Below are 20,487 nucleotides of genomic sequence, written 5' to 3' on the forward strand. Positions count from 1 at the left end.
GAACGTGAACAAACTATTGAGAAAATAAAGGACATTTTGCATCAGCAACCTATGCTCCAGTGACCAGACTTTTCATTGCCATTTATTCTGTAAACTGATGCATCCATAGCTGGTCTAGGAGCTGTGTTATCTCAAAACTTCCAAGGAGTGGAGCACACACACCGTTATTTATTGAGCATAAAACTCCAACAACAGGAGAACAAGTACTGTCTTATTATAAGGTGGGGTGTGACTTAGGGATCTTGGGGACCATTTAGGGATCTGGGGCAAAAATCTGTCTGGGGATTGGTCCTGCTTTGAGCAGGGGGTTGGACTAGATGACCACCTGAAGTCCCTTCCATCCTTGACATTCTTGATGGGAGGGATAACTCAGTGGATTGAGCATTGGCCTGCTAAACCTAGGGTTGTGAGTTCAATCTTTGAGGGGGCTACTTAGGGATCTGGGGCAAAAAAAAAAAAATCAGTGCTTGGTCCTGCTAGTGAAGGCAGGGGACTGGACTCAATGACCTTTCAGGGTCCCTTCCAGTTCTAGGAGATAGATATATCTCCAATTATTAAATACTGTCTTCTAGAAGTCCAGTTCTGCCTAATAATGGGCTATGCCCCCTTAAAATGGATGCAGCAATGAAGGACACCAGTTCCACATCATAAGGTGGTACTTAGCACTTCTGCTCTCTACTTTCCAAGTACAGAACCAATATGGTGATGCATATTTATTTTCCCAGGCAGGAGGAGATGTGAGAATGGACCATGACAGATTCAGAGACTATGGCGAAGATGACTGTTTGAGATTCTTAAATCCTCCTTTCAAGAAAGCTACATACATCTTTGAAAAAAGAACATATTTTAATGCCTTGTCCTGCCCTGCTAACTCTTTAATAAAGTTTACTAAGAAATTATCTATAATAATGACAAGGCTTTACTCTACCTTTCAAGTTACAATAAAGGTGGTATTGATTTAATTTTTTTTATTTTTAACAAACAATAAGCCCACTTGGAATACCATAAAATGCCATGTTGTTCCTTCAGAAAGTGCTGCCATGTTATGTTAGTAGCTTTGGTTTTTATTTAATTTTGTGATTAAAGTTTTTATTGATTTCCCTGCAGGTTAAAATATATCAATATCTTTGGTTTCAATAGAACACTCAGTAACAAGGAAACATAAAGGACTGAACACAGAAGCAGGTGCTTTATTTTAAATGTATGAAACCTCCATTGTGAATCCCCTGAATGTGCCGCCAGTAACACCTTTCAATTGCGCAGTTCAGTCTTCACTCATAGAACCAAGTTCCCCAGTGCCTGCTAGTTCACAGGCTTATGTTTTTAACTAGAAAAAGGCTTATTTAGGAGTCGGTAGGAACTAATATTTTATAGAAAGCTTTTAAGCCATCAAATGAATTCCACTAAATATTATTGTAAATCATTTGTGCTTATCCCTCATCCCTGATTGTCAGATTACAGTACACTGCCTGGGAGAGAGACCCTTCCATGTGAGTTTATATGTACAGGAAAGCTTTGCACTTCTTTTTCTCAAGAGTTATAGCCTCCCTGGGCTCAGAGCGGATGATCAAACAGAAGTCATGCCCACTAACAGACACAGCTGTGACTTCTGTGTCATCTATAAGCCCATAATGGAGATTCAGTTGCTTGGTTTGCAGTTACAGTGGTTCAGACAGGAGCCACTTGTCCAAGTTCCACAGATGTATGCTCTCTTTAGAAGTAGGCTGCTGCACAGTAGGACTATCTAGAAAACAAAGCTGCATCAGGGCCCTGACATGAGAAACCCATTGAGGTCCATTCACCTCTGTTTACACATATTAAGAGGGGAATATGCCATTTAGCAGTGGCAGAATTAGACAAATTACATGCATAAAAAAAGGTTTGATATAAATACATTCCAAGGCCAGCCCTGCACAGCATAATGAAACTGTTTTAAATAATGGTTGCCTAGTTACCTCTTTCACTGGCCTCATTATTAGCATTTTACATTCCCACTCTGTAGCAAGGTTTTACTTCTAAATGGTTTATAAAGGGTTAACACATTATTAATTACTGCTATAAGCATGTAATAGACATAAGGAATATATGTTACAGTTGGGTATAACCATAACAGCAGAAGGTGCTGTAGCATATGATAAGCCCTGGTTATCAGCATTGACCATTGGACTCTATAACAACTGTTTACCCATTTATTAAAACATCTCCTAATCCATTATTAACTCTTCATAAATATTTATAAATGGAACCTTAATGGAAAGTTAGATCCATTTTCCTTTGATCTTATCCATTTGGCTGTTTTTAAAATACTAAACTGAGTTAAAAATGTATGCCATGACTGCAGAGATTTAAACAACCTCTCAAAACACCTTACAGCCAAGGGTATGAACTTGAATATTTTCATAGCATCTAGTATCTAGATTATAACTGAGCATGTTGCAGCCAGTTCCAGAGACAGGAAATGAAGTAATGTGGCTGCTCATCAATAAAAACAATATGAAAACAAACAAACAAACAAATAAATAAATAAAAGGATACCGGAGACTTCCTTCTCCCAAAATGGGGCCCTTCCCCCAGCTCTTTCTCATTCCTCATCAAGAATAGCTCATATAAATAAATACCACCAACCTGCTGGTGTGCTTATTCTACTGATTATATTAGTCTCCATGTTACCTGTGCTCCCTCCCTCCCCGAGTCTGTTTGATATATCTGCCTGTTTTGTCTCATCATACAGATTGTAAGCTGTTGAAGGCAAGGACCATCTTTTCATTAGATGTGTATATAGCACCTAGCACAATGGATTCTGACTGGAGTCGGTCAAATAATTATTAATAGATAATCAGACAGGTCCATTTATCTAGATATACTTGAAAGAGGAGTATATTGCTACAAAGGTTGGAAAGAGTCCCTTAACATTGACCACTGGCCCAATCTTGCATTCTTTACTCAAGCAAAACTTCCATTGAAGTAATTGGGAATTTTGCCTGAGTAAGATCCTATAAAGCAACGTCCATATTATGGCTTTTAACTTGGTTAGCTTTGCTCTCATTTGACATACAGCCCACCAGGACCTAGTTAATAATATTTACCATTCAGGGCTTAAAACAACATGCTTCAGCACTCAAATATACAGCCTCTTTTGACTCATGTGTAAGATCTTTCTATCCTGCCAGGCTTAGTTTCAGTTATCATTGGCCCCACAAAACCACATTGTGCCTTAATCTGAGCACCACAAAAATCCTAACAAGCATACAGGGAAGCACGTGTTCCTCCGATCCCCTTCCAGAATGGCTGATCTTTCAGGACCTGCCATAAATATTTCCTGGCCAGTTTTGTCTTATACATAAACTGTCCTGGGAGGATTTTTTTTTTTTTAAATCCCATGACCATTTGTCAGCAAGCAAACCTGGGCTGGCCTTACAAATAGCTTAGCAAACTGCATAAGGAAATGAAATGGTGTAAGGGACCACTCAGATCTGGGCCATCTAAATAGACTGCCAAATCTTGAACCACAGGGGACTCAGGTCAGGTTGTGAGGAGACATCAAGCAGTGTAGGCCTGAGAAGATTGCTACCAGGTGGGCTACATACATTTATCCTGCAAAGGGCTCTATGCTTTCTGAAGTGCCTCATGGTTATAGCAAAGTGGCTAACTAGGAGGTAACCTCAGAGTTGCTTATGTCAGGATTAGTTTAGTCAGTCATCTCAAAAACAAAACCACACAGCCCTTAATATTGATGGAAGTTGGATTTTACTACATATGCAGCTGTGGTCACTGTCCTACAGCTGTTGGATGAAGAAATATTGTGTGAGCACGTTTTTTTTTTTCAAAAGACCTAAAAAAAAAATAAGCCAAGAAAAATGGTACAGCATGACGCTGTTTGGCTAGTTGCCAAGACAAAGAAACTTGTAGATTTCTAGGGACAAGAAGCCATGTGAAAGGAATTTTCCTCCTTTCAAAGGAATATCAAAATATACCAGAGGATTTATTTTGTGCGCTTGGCAGAGGCTTGATTGATCAGCATAGCAACATCAGCATTTAATTCAATTCATTAAAAATACAGCTCCAGAAAATGAGGAGAAAAGATATATTCTAAAACTGAGAATACCAGGTGCAAAATAGGGATGTAAGGCAGAACTATTTCATTTAGAGTAACAAACATATGGAATAAGGTTCTAGAGAAGGCGATTAAAGCAACAAGTCTTATAGGAAGAAGGGAGGGATCGCTTTGTGGTTGTCTCAAGAAGTGGCACCAAAAGAACCTTGGATATCTTTCTGTGCCTCAGTTTCCACAAATGTAAAATAAGAGATGTGTCAGGGATATTGTGAGGCATTAATATTTGTAAAGTGCTTTGGGATCTTCAGTTGGAATGCATCTGAAAAAGCACCATACCTTATTGATATTTTTTGGGTTTTTTTGCAGAGGGAAAGGAAGAGGTGGGTGAAAAGCAGGAAGATGGGATGAAGGTAACATGAAAGAAAGATCAGGCTTATTAGGGAGCATAGTCTTTTCCACTTTCTAAAATATCTTCTGTCCTCATGGCAGCAATAGTCTTGTACCTCCCTCTTTTCTACAGCTAGCAGAACAAACTCTCTGCAGCAGGCCAGTTCCTGGGTCTGTTTATTTACTTGAGATTGAGTGCCAAGGATCTTCTGACAGGAAATGAATGAGACTCTGAGGAGAATATTTTGGTAACGCAAGAGGAAATCATAGATTTTGGTAACAATGTTTTTTTATTTTGTGTTTGTTTAATGTTGATACTATATTAAAGGTCAATGATACATCAAATGTTGAAGAAAGTAAACATGAAAGCTGAGCAGATAAAACTGTATAGAACTCCAAATAAATTAACAAGTTCCATATGTATATTTTGCTCATAAGATAAACAAATTTTTTTCAGTCTGAAAAGATGGATCCTGTTTTTGCTAACTCCAAATGTAAGGATTACAATCCAAATCTTGCAGCCTTTACTCAGGGAAAACTCCTATTGAGCTCAGTGGGAGTTTTCTCTGAATAAGGGTTGCAGTATTTGGCCCAATAACTTGTTTTGTTTCCTCATGGAGCCTTTGAGAAGCCCCAGGACTTGATTACCAGTGATAGGAAGTATAAACTGACCACTGGAGTCAGCAGATCCTGACCTTTCTTCTGCAATAATGAAAACCCACCTTGGTTCCATGTGACTGGGCCAGGAAATAAAATTTCATTTTCTTGCCAGCACTCATTTGTGTCAGAGGCAAACAGTCTGTCACAAAAAGTGGAGCAAATGAAACCTCCTGAATCCCTTCTTCTAGGAGGGAACCTAATAGTGAAGTGGAGGTAGTGGCTGTACCATGGACCTGATCCAAAGCTCAGCAATGTCAATGGATTCATATGGACTTCACAGAGAATTCCACCATGGAGAATTCTGAAAGAGACCCCCTTCTTCCTTGTGATATGCAGCAAGAGAACCCTGGCCAAGAACATCTCTATGATCTTCACCAGAAGAGGGAGGTTTTAAAAGGCCATGCGAACTCAGGAATGACTGTATTGAATCCCACACAAAGCATATTTAGGAATCCCCAACATGAGATTACCATGCAAGAAAAATGCTGATTGGAATTAAGGCTAATTAGTGCTTAAAGATGTTTAAAACTTGATGCTGTCAATGCAGTCACTTCTTCCACAGATGAATCTTGCACATTTGTCACCTGTGCATTCCAGTGTCCCTGGCAATGCTCTATTGACAGATTACTGTACAATTCACATTCCGCCTGTCTTAGATGCTCAAGAATCATGGCCAAATTGCATTCTCATTTACTCCGTAAGCTGCACCAGCATACATGAGAGCACAATTTGGACGTCAGCCTTCATTTCATGCACTGTAACCTCTGCTCTGAATTTGGTTTCTGTACTTTTGTGATACGCTGCTTATTGTTTTTAACATTTTTAAGAGCCAAAATCAATAATGGCACCTAACAATTCCAGGAAAGAAAAGTGAAGTATTTTCATTTGCCCATTCTTCATGGATAGTTAAAGATTTTCTTAAAAGCTTTGACAATTAAGGAAAGGCATTTCAAAAGAATTTTTAAAAGAAACCGCCAGTGTTCTAGGTGAAATGCTTTGCTTGGCTCAAGGATCATCATCCAAATCTGCTGTAATCACTGCCTTTGCTAGCAATCTCATCAGAAAAGCAAAGCCTAAATGGGCATGAAGACTGCCCATGGAGACCCTCATTCTCCTAAAGTTAGTATCTTGGGCTTAGAGACATCGACATGATGATGCAGGGAAGCCTGCATTGTCCCAGAACCTTTCAATGGGTTTGAGATTTCCATCTCCAGGACTGTCAGTCTGGCACTTTTCACCAGGAATGACATTTATTTCTCTAAAGAAAGTGGAATCCAGCGGGAACAAGGAGGCTCACAGTTTGTGGTGTGAGGATCAAAGGTTGCTATAATTCTGCTGTGCGTGTTTTTAGACAACTTGCTGTTGTTACATTCACTTTTTGTTTTTCTCTGAATGTTGCAGCTTAATCTTTTCTAGCTTGTCCTTTAAGGGACAGCTAGCGGCTGACTGCGTAAGGGGAGGGAGAAGTAAGGACAAGGAGCCTTTTTATCCCCTTACTCCCCAGTGCAGCAGCCAGTCTCAATTCCCATCCATGCTGTCCCTGGGAGAGTCTAATGCTGACAGTGACACTAGATTGACTAAAGCGGGTAGGGAAGGACAGAGTGAAAGTCAAAGTCACCATTCTAACCACCCCTAGAGGAATTCTGATGAGTCAGCCAGAATTGCCACAGGAATTGCTAATGGAACAAGTTTTGAACTGTCTGGGGCAGAGACATGTGAATATAAAGCACCTAGCACAGTGGAGGTCTGGTCCTTGATAGGAGCCTTATGGCATTAGTGTAATAGTAATGATAAATACTACTACTGGTGCAGAGCCCTTCAAACACCGCACCATGATGCATCCTGCAGCTTAACAGCCACAATAAGAGCCCCAATTGCATCCATAAGCTGTAATTATTGGGAATCCTTTTTACCTGCAGGATGTTCACTTTGGTTTAATTTTCATGTAATTCTGTATTTCCTGGTTTCATCTGGTACCTGAAATGATATGAAAAGCAAATCTTGAAGTGCATCTGAAATGAAAGCTGGCCAAATATTACACTGAGATTTCATTTTCATTACGTTTATAATCACTCTTTGCAAGTTTTCACTTGAATTGTTTGCATCTTGAATTGGGAATAAGTTAGGTGCGGTTCAGTTCAAGATCTGGGTAAAGGGTCTGGGGAGTTCTTATTTAGTCAAAGCAATTTATCTGATATTACTTTTCTGCTCCTCTGTGTTTCTGTGGATCTAACAATCTAACTAAAGATCTCTGCAGGAAATAAAGAGAAAAGAAACATTGAAATGTACGGTACAAAGTATGTATTTATGAAGTGCTTGTGACTGGTGCAGTTTAAAGAGAAAGAACGCCCTGTTTATGCTGTGTCACTGGTGGTCTATGCAAGCTCTCCTTATAACTGCACATCCTGAAGCAGGAGGAAAAGGGCCAATCTTCAAAAGTGTTTAAAAGTCTTACAGCAGCTTTCGCTGCAATAAATGTACTGGAAATAAAAGAACCAGAAAACAGTACAAAGGCTATAAAGTTTGCATAAAGAAACCATTATGAAGGTGTGCCAGTGGAACAATTGTTTGATGTTGCATTACAAATATACCATTTATTTTACTTTGTTAAGATTCAGTTTAGCCAATGGCTTTTGCATTTAAAGAGCATTACAATCTGGGACTGTGAGCAAGGATATCGGGCTCTTTCACGAGACTGATATATATTTATCAGAATTTCCAAGATATGAGTGGAGGTGGCTGCAAGCCCACTGGTCTGATCCATCTCTGAACTTTGGGCGGCTGGATCTGACTCCATGGCTTGGCCCCTGTCCAGCTTTGAGGATGATTTATCACTACACTATGGCAGTGGCAATGTCATGCAAAATGCTACTGAATGTCTGTTACTGAAGATCAATCAATCAGTCTGTCTGTCTAAGCTCATCACAGTAGTATCTGACCATTTAACAAAATTACCATTGTTCCAATAGTCTTTTCTCCTTCTTCAAGGCATCCGAAGGTTTTATTATTAATATTATCTTTCCTCCTCCCCAGTCATCTATTTTATCACCATCTTTACTGATTTCATTGAAGCTGTAGGAAAGTAAAGTGATAGAAGTGGGTTTTTTCACTTTCCTTTGAAAGTTGTGAGGACTGCGGTCTTGTTTGCTTTTTTCAGAAGAAGGGATTATAGTTTTGGGACACTTGCTAAGAAAATCTGTGCCTTTCTGTACCTTAACAGAAGTGGCAAGACTTCTAACACAGGTCTCTCTGATGGTTGTTTCTTCTCGTGCCAGAGATCTCATAGATTCATAGCTTCATGTCGTCTCCAAAGCTTCATGTATGTTGTCCTACTCTTGAGACTTATTTGTCAAAGTTTGCAAAAGCCATTGAGAATCAGACTTCTAACCATTCTATGGTCTTAATGTTCTATTAAGATGGTTATGCTGTGAAGACGCTTGGATGGCAAAGTCCTTTGCATTAAGGAGATTTAACCATTTCTTGTGTTTTTATATTTTTATAGGGTGCACAGAGTTTAAAGAGGGGCTTTTAATAAAACTAATTAAAAGGTAAAATTTCTCTTAGGGTTACACACCTGACATATAATACTGACAAGATCAGGATCCTCAACATGCTCATTCAAGTATAGTTTTAGCAGCAAAAGAGATTGTGCAATATAATGGAAGGAATTCTGTAGATTTCTTGTCATGAATAAATGAATGAATATTGGAGCTGTACCAGTGTTGTTTTGCTAGGGCTGAAGGGGGCAAAGTAGAGAGGTTAGTTCACCAGCTCTATTAATCACTCTCACCCCAGGCTGTGGGCTGTTAAACACTGACATAAGGTTTCAGTGTACCCATTCTGGTTGACTGTGTCTTGAATTATGCCTACAGTGTTTGGAATGGAGGATTGTGTTTTTAAGGGCCTGATCCTATGAGATGCTGAGTGCTCTCTGTAAGGTGCTGAGCACTCTCAGCTCCCACTGAATTATTGAAATCAGGGTGTATTGAAGACAACCAGAGCCTTCCACGGTCAGGTCCTTAATGCATAAATAATACCCTGTTTAACTTGATTTCATTGTAGTTTGCACACACACACAAATGGTAGATTTTCCTTACAACTAACAGGAAAAAATCATCAAACTAGTTTCTCTTCATACAATGGTAGAGTCACATGTATTGAAGTTTCCATTTCCCCCCTTTTAAATATTCCAGGGGTTGGATCTTGCAAACATCAATCAGGCAGATGTCCAAATGAAAGAAACGGGAGCTTTGCTTGAACAAAGACTGCAGTATCGCAAATCAGGATTTTAATGAAAATGCAAGGTTTTTTCCCCTACAGCTATGTACTCTGAGAGAAATTTTACCCACTCAGGGCTAGATTGTAATTAGAACTGCTGGGGAAAATATCAGCAGACCCATTTTCTGTGGGAAAATACAGTTCTGTGAAATTGAGATGCTTTGCAAAATCTTGTTGATTTTGCCAAAATTCCAATTTGGGGAAAAAGGGTGGGAGAAGAGAGTTCCAAAATATTCTCTTAAGACATTTTTGGAATGAAATGTTTAAGTTTTTCAGTCTGAAATGCCTTTTCATTTTGAAGTGCTTGTATTTTGTATAATATTATTCAATATAATATAAAAAGTCAAAATCAAACCGAAACACTATGATTGTGTCAAAACAAAACCATTCAATCAATTCAAAATGATTCTCGCCTGAATCTTCTCTAGTGAAGAATTTTGAAATTTTAGGGGGTTCGTTCAGAATGAAAACACATTTTGAAATTCAAAATCCTTCTCAAAATGGAATTTCCACATAGCTCTAATTGTCACCTTGGAACCCTCCCTGAGTCAGGGATAGTGCCCAGCTGCATAAACCCATGAACAGACCAAAGAACAAATTGTCATTGAACCCTGATTTACATTACCAACTTATGTCAGCGTAACTATGTTGCTCTGGGGCATAGGTGCTGGAACTAGGGATGCTGGTGATGCTGCTGCACCTCCTGGCTTGAAATGTTTTCCATCATATACACCTCTACCTTGATATAACGCTGTTCTCGGGAGCCAAAAAATCTTACAGCCTTATAGGTGAAACTGCATTATATCGAACTTGCTTTGATCCACCAGAGTGGGCGGCCCCGCCTCCCCCGGAGCACTGCTTTACCACGTTATATCCGAATTTGTGTTATATCGGGTCGCATTATATCGAGGTAGAGGTGTACAAGGTTTACAGTTTGGTTCAATGGCTCTCAGCACCCCAACTGTACGAGTTGTTCCAGCACCTCTGCTCAGGGGTGAGGAAAATTCACACTCCTGAGTAATGCAATTATACTGACTAAATTCCCTGTCTAGACAGCACTTTGTTGACCAGAGATGTGGGGTTTCTCCCATTGACATAGCTATGGCCTGCACTACAGCAGCACAGTTGTGTTGGTGCAGCTGCAGCGCTGTAAGTATAGACAAGTCTTGAGACAAACAAAATTCCTGCCCTGTTTTTCCCTTGCTGTGCGGGGCAGCAAGTTACTTCATTCCTTTCCTCCCTATGTAACCAATCAGATACGCTGACCAACAGGTAAAGGGGGAGGAGCCAGGATTCCTCCCATTTCTCTTTCTCCCTCTGTTCATATGCAGGCACTAGGGAACAGCTGGCCAGCAGTTTTGGCTCTCATCATGGCAACCAGAGTAACAATCTCAGCAGACACTTTACCCTCCCTCCATTTCATTGCATAGCCGACAGAGCCTGCTCTAGGTTTTTTGCCGCCCCAAGCAAAAAAAAAAAAAAAAAATTCCCCCTCTTTTTTTTTTTTTTTTTGGCTTTTACACGTTTGCACTTTGCAGTGTTTTGTTTTGGACCGTTCAAAATTTAAAAAATAATGAAAACAGAGAATTTTTAGTTAGTGAAATAAAACAATTTCCTACCAGTGTATTCGTTTGCTCACTGGACCGGCCAAGGAGTGAGTTGGGCTGTGTCTGCCTGGGCAGAGCTGGGCTGCCCCTGCACCAGAGGCCTTGGCATAGGCAGGGGGTTGCTCTAGCTTTTTTGCCTCCCCAAGCATGGCAGTCAGGCAGCCTTCGGCAGCTTGCCTGAGGGAGGTCCCCGATTCCACGGATTTGGTGGCATGCCAGCGGGAGGTCCCCGGTCCTGTGGCTTCGGTATACCCACCGCTGAATGGCTGCCCAAACCATGGGACAGGCGGACCTCCCTCAGGCAAACCGCTGAAGGCTGCCTGACTGTCGTCCTCACAGGGACCAGCAGGGCGCCCCCCATGGCTTGCCGCCCCAGGCACGTGCTTGGAGCGCTGGTGCCTACAGCCGCTGGTGGGCATAAGTAGGACGTCAGCGCCAGCCTCAGGGCTCATGTGGTCAGTGCAGGTTGGATCAAGTCACAGTGCCTGTGGGCTACCCAGCCTGGCTGTCGCTGCCGAGTAGCCAGAGAGGCCTAGAGCTGCATGGGAGACACCGAACAGCTCTGCCTCCTCTCTCTCCTTCCCCGCAAAGCACGCCAGGGGCTTGGTGCTGCCCTCTGAAGCTGGGTGTCGCAGCCCTGTGCCATCAGGAGCAAGCAGCGGGCATTGGAGGGGGCTGCCCAGTCCCTCCAGCCAGGGCACAATAACCTCTGCTCTCTCAGCACCAATCCCGGTCTGAAATGCCCGTAGCAGCCCTGTCCACGGTCCCACATCTTGCTATGCAGTGCAGGGAGGGGATGAGGCTCTGAGAACAGGGCTGCGGCCCGGCTCCCATCCTGGCTTAGGGCCCCCGTGGCTGGAGGGGCAGCGGACTCCAGGAAGCCTCACTTGGGACAATCTCAGCAACACCCCAGGGTCCTGGACTCTCAACCAGTGGCGTGGCTCGGAAGCTAGATGGGTGGGGGGCACCACCTGTAGCTCTCACGCAGAGCGAGCTAGGGCAGCTGCAGGGTTTGGCTGCAGGGGCTCGGGGCAGAGCAGCTGGTGATTGCAGGGCAGCGTGTCCAGGCCTCCTGCTCCCCGGGACACGCGTGAGCTGGCCATGGGCTTGGCCTGCGCAGCGGCACTAGTTCGGCTCAGCCCAGGCTGCCGCTCCCCTCCCCGGCAGGAGGCAGCAGCAGGGGGGAAGGAGAGGAGGAGGCAGAGGCTGGGACAAGCCAAGGAGGAGCCCGCAGCTGGCGCTGGAGGAGCGGCCTTCCCTGCTGCCTTGTTCCGCCACCACCCCGTGTGCTTCGCGACCGGGGTAGGGCCACGCTACCAGCTCATGCCTGAGGTGGCCTGGCTGCTGCCAGTGGGAGAGCGGCAGAGACACACTCCCCACTGAGCCTGCTCCCCCTGCCCTGCTGCACAGCCCTGGTGGCACCTGGTTAGAGAACAAAGGGCAGTCAGGATCCAGCCCAGGACACTGCCTCAGGTTGGATCTGGGGTCCCAGGATTATGCTGCCCCTGGTAATTTGCGGCCCCAAGCACCTGCTTGTTTTGCTGGTGCCTAGATGGTGAGTAAAGGCTGCAACAATCTAACTCTCTATAATTAGCTAACTTTGAAACAGCCATTTGTAGTTCTGTTATTCTGCTTAAGTGACATTCAGAGCCTGATCCTCCATGGTGTAAATTGGTGGCGTTCTGCTGAAGTCAGTGAAGTTAGGCCAACATACAGCAGCAAAGGCTCAGTGTTTCATCAAATGTTGCAGTTACACCTTTTCCAGTTTGTTTATTAAGGGCCAGGCTGCAAACTGGGTTAATGATCAATAGGGGAAGGAGCAAGGAGCTGTCTCCTAACACCCTGTGCCCCTTTACAGGATTCATTTCTTTTGCCAATTACATTTCAGGTTTATCTTGAAGGTGCTGGTGAGCACAATGAGCATTTCCTTCATTCATCAGCTGTACTTTGTTGCCATTTTCTTGAATTAGAGTGTTTCCTTGTAAAAGGATTGTGCTTAATTCAGAGTGAATTATCAGGGGTAGTGCACAGTGATTAATTCTGTAAGCCTTATGCTGTGGACTGAAATTGCTTTTCCTCATCTTGGCATGTGGCGATCCAGAGTGTCCCCCTTGATGCATTGCCCAAGAGAGCTTGGGGAAGTTACAACAGCTGTCAGGGCAGCAGTGGCAATATTTGATCATGAGTAGACAGTGATATGCATTTGCCAGTAAGCAAACCTGTTCTTGGCTCTTTAACACTGGTGCATCCCCAAAAGACAGACTTATCAGTGCAAATAGAACTACACACAGTCAGTTGTTCTAAGGCTCTCAAGTATTGGGATGACATTAAGGCCTTAGTTTGCACAGCCCTTAATGAGTGTACAAGGGGAGAAGAGACTGAAAACAGTTTACCCTCCCACTTTGTATTCCTGCCCAAGTCTCAGTCAGAATCACAGCCCTTGACAGAGGGTACGTAATTAATAATTAACTCTAGCAGTACTGACACTGCTTGACTCCCCATACTGGGTGATGTTTAGATCAAACACACCCTTCTCCTGCACTTACCAACATAGCTGGCCATACATGGGGGTAGCACACATTGCCCTGTCAAAGAGATGGTCTCTCTCCTTGCTCCTGTGGGGATCTGCAGGCCTGCAGCACAAAGAGCCATTTACTGCTCTCATTTGATTTACATATATATAAACTAGTTCTGGAACAGAGGTGGTCACAAATGGCACATAGGCAATTACCTCTTTCAGTACCCCTATAGCTAAAAACTAATCCCTGTTTCCCAGAGAACAGTTCTGCCTCAATAATTCACTCTAGTTAGATTAAGACAGATAGAAAATATTCTTGCTGCTTCCCATGTCTTCCCTAGAGCTACATCACAAAACTAACAACCCAGCATTTTCTTCCAAGACTAAAAACTTGCACACACACTAAGAAAAGGAATTTGTACTCCTATATGGAGCACTGCCAACTGACTATCCCTGCACTAACATTATGCATATATTATGGTAATGCCTAAAAGACTGAGCTCCATTCTGGTAAGTACGGTCAAGACATTTAGTTAGAGGCACTCTGTGGAACTCATTGCCACAGAATTCCACTGATACCAAGAATTTAGCAAGATTCAAAGTGGAATTGGACATTTATATGGATAACAAGAATATCCACGTTATAATAGCTAAACTAAATGGGATGGGATATAAAACCTCATGCTTCAGGGTTTAAACCAATCTCTAACTAGTAGGGATTAGGATAAAACCTTCATGGGGGCAGATTATCCCACATCTCTCTTCTGTGGGGTGTCCTGCCCTTTCCTTTTAAGCATCTGGTGTTGGTCAGTGTTGGAGACAGGATACTGGTTTAGATGGTCTGTGTGTCTGATTCAAACAATTCCTTTATCCCATATACACATCAAAGAACATGTGTTCTAAATACACAAAACAGACAAAGCATAGGAGAAAGGAAGTATTCTTCCTTATTTCACAAATGGACAAGCAAGGCACAGAGATAGTAAGAGCCAGATCTTCCAAGGTATTTAGGTGCTTAACTCCCATTGACATCAATGTGAGTTAAACTCCTAAATATCTTTGTGGATCTGGGCCTAAATAGCTTGCCCAAGGTCATGAAGGAAGTCTGTGGCAGAGTGAAATCTTCTGCATCCCAATCCAATGTTGTAACCAGAAGACCATCTTTCTCAATTGATATTTTCCTTGTATTGACCACAATATTCTTGTTTAAGAATAAAGGACATGAAACAAGAAGACTCATGCCATGTCTTTAGTTGAGTTACTGCTCCCCGAACTCAATGGCAGCCAGGTTTTAAATAGGCAGCACTAAAAGTTATCATTAAAATTGGTTCATCAAAAGTGTGTAATCTGGGAGTACTGTGATGGACCTGACAGATATACAGACTCTGAGATGGTGAAAGAAAAAACGTTTGTGGCTAATATATTTGAGATTTTGCTCAAGAAAAAAATATCTAATCATGTTTCCCTTATAGTGTTGTGAAGATCAGTATCTGCAGAGGTTATATCTTTCCTGTAAATACCAAGTGCTCAAAGGAAATTTTAACTTTACCCTGCTTTTAATGAATTGTAAGTTTGGAGTTTCTGAATAGTGACTTGCCTTCCTGGGCCAAATCCTATTGTTCTTTCCAATTCCTGCTGTAGCCCCTGCCAGATCTAAGAAAATCTCACTCCCCACTGAACAACCACAGAGATGAATAAATACCATGCTGCACATGATGTTTAGATTTTCTCTGTGATGGAGAAGTGGAGATACATTATTTCAAAAGAATAAGAACTTAAACTTACATGTCTGTGTTCATTCCGAAGCTGCCTAGAGCCAGAAGTGCACTAGGAGGGAGTGAGGAAGATGTACACCATAGTACCAAGAGGTATATGGAGGCATTGGGCCTAGTTCTCTGCTGCTTTGCACTTTGAATTGTTCTAGTTCAGCCAAAAGTAATGGGCTTCATAAAGATATCACTGGGTGAGGTTCTTACACAGGAGATCAGATTAGATGGTCATAATGGTCCCTTCTGGCCTTAAAAATGTACAGATCTATTAATCTTAAGTGGTCTTTTAATCTGTGTAAAGCGGGTGTAAAACACACAAGTGTAAGTGATCACACCAAGAAAAGGGTAGTGAAGAATCAGTCCCTCCAGAGGCCAGGGTAGGTATAATGCTTTCAGGGGAATGCTCTCCCTAATCAGAGTTGATCTCTTTGCGGTGTTTAGCATCGCTGGTAGGTCACCAGACTCTACATTCAGGGAGCATTGAAGAAAGAGGAGGAGAAGGGACTCCCTGCAATCTCTTCCATCTGTGCTGGGGCAGATATGATTTGGCCCAATAGATAAAGCTGTACATAATTTCTCAAACTATGGAATCTATCCCAACAAGTGGGACCTAGATAGTGTCTGACAGGGGTTGAAATTCCTGCCATATGTTTTCATTTACAATCTTGAAAATAGGAAAATGCTAATTCATTGGTGGCCTGGACTCTTCCCTTTATACTTTTCTGTATGTTGTTCCAGCTCCAGCTAGAGTCCCACACGCAGCAGGGACTGGAAGGAGTTTCTTCTGCAGTGACTTTACCTGGGCGCTGGGGATTACTGCGGCACTAAGGGCAGAGATGCTGTCTCTCCTCCGCTCTCAGTGTTTCCTCTGTTGATGCTAAGCCAGCGTAGTGCCAGCTGATAGGTGAAGGCGGCAGGTGCAGCACTGTTTTACCAGCAGGGAGGCAAGAGTGACAGAGTTTGGGGGAGGGGAGAAAGAAGAGGCTCTAGGGGAAACAGTCTGGCAGTGATGGGGACCAAAGAGGAACCCCGTGAAATAGGGTTGAAGGGGAGACATGTAAGGAAAGAAGGTCTCAAGGCAGGATGGGCAAAGCAGGATATGGGTGGGAACAGGAGCTCCAGGAGGAGCAGACTAGGGAGGGACAGAGACTCAGAAGGGATCTGCTGCCATGTCAGATAGGGAACAGGCCGTGGAGACGGAGATCCCTTGAGTCTCTTCTCCCCCATACTCTCACTATCTTTCATTTCCCCCTGCAATTTTCAAGTCACTCTCCAGTTTGGGGTTGGATCAGTCTTTCCATACAGGGATAAACTCTGCACAGCAACAAGTTCATCCACCTACATGAAACATGTCAAGGTAAAAACTGTTGTAACTGTATATACTTTGGTTTCCTTGTATTTCATTGATAGTTGATATTGTTTCTAGCACACGCAAAGCTCAATTGCTTTGGTAAAAATGGGCCTGATGGCAAAAAGTTTGAGAACCACTGCAGTAAGAAACACTTTAACAGTCGCTGCAATGCAACCATCTCTGGAGTGGAACATGACAGCTATACAACAGCCCACAGCAATACTACACAATGTGCACAACATGATGTGAAGAATACTCACTCTACCTAAAACAGCAGGGGTGAGTTAAATAGACACAATGTAATTACTAGAGCAGTATGAAACCCAGTGGTTTTGTTTCACAAGCAATCACATGAATATTTCCATCAGTAAGAGCTCTTAACCATCCGCTTCCCAAGTTTCACTGTGACTTTTGGCTTCTGCCAAGTTCCAGCTGGTTTTGCAATGTAACACAGTGGAAGGGCAGATTTCATATTCAAAGACATGAATCAGCCAAGATTGCTCAAAAGGGTTGAGGAATCCAAAGGGTTTTGAAAACAAATAAGGAGAGTTTAGCACAGTTTGGATTTCATTCTGAACTTTGTATACAACTGTAGTCATTTCCCAATGAGTAGCGCTGAAATTTGGCTAAGACATTGGGGTAAACACCCCCACTCAGGTAATGTGCCTTGGACTATTTAGTAACTATAAGTGTGTTATGACTAGAGGTCTGTCAGAGCCATGGAGTTCAGATCTGGATTCAGATCCAGATCTAAACAGCTCCAAGGTTGAGGGGTATTTGGAACTAGTGTTCTAGTTTGGGAGAGCCTAATAAAAGTATTTAGCACTTAGATTGCATAACACTTCACATCTTCAAGGGCTGTACAAATGTAAATGACTTATCTTCACATTGGTTTCACTAGGTCAGTTTTCAAGGTGAGGAAACTGAGAAAAGAGAGTTTATTTTAAGTGATTTGCCCAAGGGCACACAGGAAGGCAGTGTCCAAGCGTGGCAAGCCATTGGGGCTGTGCTTCCTCTAATAATGAAGAGCCCAATCCTGAAATCTTTACTCAGGATAAATGCCAGTTAAATTAACATGGCCTAATGGACTGAACATGGGGCTGTGAAAACTCCTGAGTTCTAGTCTCTGCTTTTCTACTCACTCCAGATACGGCCTTGGTTATGCATCTTAACCTCAAAGTGTCTCCTCTCCAGTACTGTAAACTAGGGTTTCCAGTAAGGGTCTGACATTCATACTGCCCTCATTTCAGCAAAAACTTGAAGCTGGAAACCTAATGGACAATAAGTCTGATTCGCCTCCTGCTTATACACCATTGTAACTGGACTGAGTTACTCCTGGTTTTTGCCAGCTAAGTGAAAAGAGGTTCAACCCCCATTAGATTCCTGACTTGAAAAATGTGGGCACATTTCAAACAAAGCTGTTTCAATGCCTGATACTACTTATATCGTGTGCTATCATGTCACAACAAAAGGCAATTGGTAGCTTATCTGAGATGTAGATCACATTTTCATGAATGTATTGTTGGTATAAAGCAGCTACACTTAATTCTTTTTTGGGGAGGGATCCTTTGTAGAGTCTCCTCTCTTCTCTTTCTGTCCATCTGCAGCTGGTAAATTATTTCTGTTCACTTTAATCTATTTTTTATTATTCTTCAGAATCTCTCATTTTATGTTTCTCGCATTGCTCAAAATAACTCCTTTCAAAAGCTCAGCAGTATTGTCATAAGGGATGTCATGTTTCATGCAGTATGGGCATACCGTCTTGGAGTTAATGAATTAGTAAATGAGCAAGTAGTGATCTGAAATTAGTTAATTGTGTTAACTTAAAAATCTATGTATTAATGAATTCCGTTAAGTGAGCTGCCGTTTTATTGTCTTTGACATTTTCCCCACTTGGTTTCCTTCCCTGTCTCTCAGTTTTAGTGCTGAGTGCGTGAGATGACTAAATGGAGGGGTTCTAATGTGCATAGATTTTTTGCTTATGCTACTTAGAAGGATCTCACCACCATTCCCATTTTGTATCCTCAGATAACCTCTGACCTACAGCTGATATTCTTGTTACATTTGATGGTTCTGGTGTAGCCTGCATCTAAGGTTACTCACAACCTTTGCTGACGTCACCTACATTTTGTTTCTAGATATTCTGTCAAACTGCTAGATCTCTCTGTTTGCAAACATTAATTAAGCTTCATCTACCTATTTAAAAGCTTGAGAAACTGTTGCATGACAGTCAATATTACAGTTATAACTAGAACTGTGCTGACAGGAAACCCAATACAACAGGAAATTCATCTGACCACAGGTTTCACTGAAGATTTGAAATCCAAACAGGAACTTGGAGCTGAAGGCAAAACTCAGGATGGGTATCTGAATAGGCCAGATTACAAAACTGAATCCTAATCGTGGTCTGATAAGCCAGTCTCAGGTAGTCCTGTGGATAGGGAGTTGGGGATGACACTCTCCCTGTGTGTGCATCTGGTGTAGAAGAGCAGAATCCTACTATGCGGGGGGCAGGAATAGCTCAGTGGTTTGCTCATTGGCCTGCTAAACCAAGGGTTGTGAGCTCAATCCTTGAGGGGGGTCATTTGGGGATTGGTTCTGCTTTGAGCAGGGAGTTAGACTAGATGATCTGTTGAGGTCCCTGCCAACCCTAATAATCTATGATTCTATATGTCACTTAGAAAGTACAGTCTTAAGGCCACTGCTGGATTCCTCAGAGCTCACCATCTTTTTCCCTTAAAATTGTTCATTTCAGGGATTTTCAGTGTAGTGGCCTTTTAATATGGATTTGAGGTGCAGAGTACTTCCTGCACTGGACTGCACACCCTGATCTCCCTTTGGTTTCAGATGGATTTGTAGGCACACAGCACTTCATAAATTAAGGCGCTTGAATCTCCAGTTTTGGTTTATTGTTTTTAACCTAAAATCAAGCACCTTGTCTCTTTCTCTCCTGTCAATAAAGTAAATATGCTAGTGATCTTTGGGTTCCTTTACAACAAGGGCTGCAGCCCAAAAAACACTTAACTACATGCTTAACTCTAAGTTGAAATTAATAGGCTTACTCAAGTGCTTCAGTGCTTTGTTAGATTAAGGCCTATATTTACAACTGTATTTATGATCACAGGTAGACTCACTAGAGCACCCAGGAAATATAATTTTATATTTGTTCCTTCCTCTCATTCCTCTGGGAATCCTGAAACAGAGGGAGATAGTTATTTTCTCATTATGAATGTTCTCCACCAGAAAGCAGAAATGCAAGTTTAATAGTGCATTATTTCTGTGTCTCGGGGGAGGAGGATAGCAGAGAATGGAAATGTGCTTATGAATATAATATACTTTGGATTAAGTTATGAGGCTCTTTCATCAAGGATAGCCTTGTTACAGATGTTACAAGCGCCTGTTGAGGATGAAAGGCATTAGAACAACGGCTTATGGCGTTGCTATAGCTAGGTCTTCCATCAGCACTTCCATTCTAAAGCCCTTTTTCCTATGGGCTTATTGCTCAACAGCAAAAATTCATTCCTGGCTGAAACGTAGCAAACCAAGTCTCACCTAGGAGGAGCAATTTTGTTTGTCTGTTTTTTTATTTTTTTCATTTTTATTGATTTTTTTTAATTGCTGCTGCTAAGTTTAATTTATTCATATTTGAGAAGAAGTTCATATATTTTAAGTACTGGGTTGTTTTAATTTTGTTCCTCAAAACTAGCATTATGTTGAAAAATGAACTAGAAAGCAAACAATTATTTCACAATCAGTCAGGACCATATTCTCCTCTCTGCTTTCTGTGAGGAGCAAGGAGGCAAAAGAAGCAAAACTTACTGAGTGCAGCTGTCAAGGTTTCTTTCCCCACTCTGAACTTTAGG

General features: G+C 42.2%; 1 long non-coding RNA gene across 1 annotated transcript in view; it reads right to left on the minus strand.

Moving 5' to 3' along the window:
* The window catches only part of LOC115645485, a 92,342-nt gene that overhangs the window by 38,332 nt on the left and 33,523 nt on the right, over window positions 1-20,487 (minus strand). The window contains exon 2 of the long non-coding RNA XR_003998758.1: window positions 7,015-7,078. This is a non-coding gene — a long non-coding RNA (uncharacterized LOC115645485). The remainder of the gene's footprint in view (window positions 1-7,014; window positions 7,079-20,487) is intronic.

The sequence above is a fragment of the Gopherus evgoodei genome, chromosome 2 (assembly GCF_007399415.2).
Source record: "Gopherus evgoodei ecotype Sinaloan lineage chromosome 2, rGopEvg1_v1.p, whole genome shotgun sequence".
Lineage (NCBI taxonomy): Eukaryota > Metazoa > Chordata > Testudines > Testudinidae > Gopherus > Gopherus evgoodei.